The sequence below is a fragment of the Aplysia californica genome, unplaced genomic scaffold (genome assembly GCF_000002075.1).
Source record: "Aplysia californica isolate F4 #8 unplaced genomic scaffold, AplCal3.0 scaffold00122, whole genome shotgun sequence".
Taxonomy (NCBI): domain Eukaryota; kingdom Metazoa; phylum Mollusca; class Gastropoda; order Aplysiida; family Aplysiidae; genus Aplysia; species Aplysia californica.
In genome coordinates, this window is record NW_004797392.1 from 206447 (window position 1) to 208057 (window position 1611).

The window sequence follows — 1611 nt, forward strand, 5'->3', positions numbered from 1 at the left end:
CTCTTGAGTTACAGTGGACCGTGAACTGTATCATGTTACATGAGGCATGGCCATAATTATTATTTTCACGGGTTCTCTGCCTTGTTAAAACCGGACCAAAAAAATGTGTTCAGGATACACGCCTACAGACAGATCTGATTTACATGTAAAAGAGCTCGTATGATATTTCCTTCGCCCACTCGAGCATGGTATTTCATGTCTTCTGGGACCTGTTGCCACGCTTTTCCTTTCTTAGTGTTCATGTGTCTTTTTTCTAACGGACTCTCCTTCGCTAACAGCTTTAGTGTTTCTTTTGCGCGAAGCTCTAAAGGTCTTCCTGTCTGTGCGATAACATAAAACTGTGAGGATGAAGCGAATTGGAAATTTTTGTTGGAAATGTTTGCTGAAACTTTCCCAGCAGCGTAATGTATCATTTCAAAAGCCTCCAACACTGCGACAAAGTAATTGAGAAAGCTTTAATAAAAACGTTGATCAGGGACTGTTTGTTTTTTTAAATGGTGAAATGATATTATAAGACTAACGCATATATCAACAGTATTATGTTATTCAAGAGGCGGGACCTCCGAGTTTAACGTCCATCTCCAGTACTTCGATACTTTGTACTTTGAGGTATTACACCGGGTGTCAATTGCGGGTCGGGTCGGGTCGGGTGGGTACGGGTCAATTAATCGTAGCTTCAGTGCACACTACGAATTACATAGTAATATTATACCAAACCCATGTAGTGTCAAATTTGACAAGATTTTTTTTTAATGTGGGCACACAGAAAGCACAAACTGACAGTGTAGATTTGGACAAGCCGATACTGATAAATCTAGGAAGCTATCGACACCCCTCATGTCTGTACAATAGGTTTCAAGAACTTCTCAACAAGGGTTCCTTCCATGAATGAACTCCCCACCAAATTCAAGGAGATTTCAAGGAGAAATTTTTTAAAAATTCAAAGATATTTGGTCAAGAAATTCATGTTGTTTTCGACGGCGCACTCGCACCCTGAAAGCTTATTTCCGATAGGCCTACACTTGTCCAAAGGGAATCATAGTTTCGATTATCCGACCGACATTTTGTTCATGTCCGATCAGGCGAAATTTAAGGAGTTTTCCAGGAGGTTCCTCACATTCAAGGAGTTTTCCAGGAGATTTTTTCTTGAATACGACAAGGAGTTTTCAAGGACTCCTTGAATTCAAGGAGGCCGCAGGAACTCTGTACAACACAATAACCGTGTTATATGTGGCAGTCGGCACTCAATGCCTTATGAAAAAAATGGCTGTGTGTGTGGCACCGTCGGTATGGTACCCAGTGGTGAAAGGCCTTTCCAGTTTGGTAGTGTTTGAGCGCTTAATCAGCTGCTTGCACTGTATACTTCCCAGAAAGCTGAGAATTTTATGAGTGTTGCATGGTTTGGTGGGTTAATAATATAGTGTAAAGCGCATAGAGCTTGCTGTCGATCGATCGGGGACAAGCGCAATACTGATGCTATTTTTTTAAAAATTATTTGCTGTGAAGGGTGCGTTTTGCGTACCACGACGATCAAAGTTTTCTATTGCTTATATAACTTGAAACAACATGAAAGGGGTCTGTTCGTAGTGTGAACTGAAGCCGTCAAATCGA

The 1611-nt window shown here is 41.2% G+C and overlaps 1 protein-coding gene across 2 annotated transcripts in view; it reads right to left on the bottom strand.

Moving 5' to 3' along the window:
• LOC101864379 (lysosome membrane protein 2) overlaps window positions 1–1611 on the bottom strand; it is a 41097-nt gene that overhangs the window by 32095 nt on the left and 7391 nt on the right. The window lies entirely within an intron of this gene.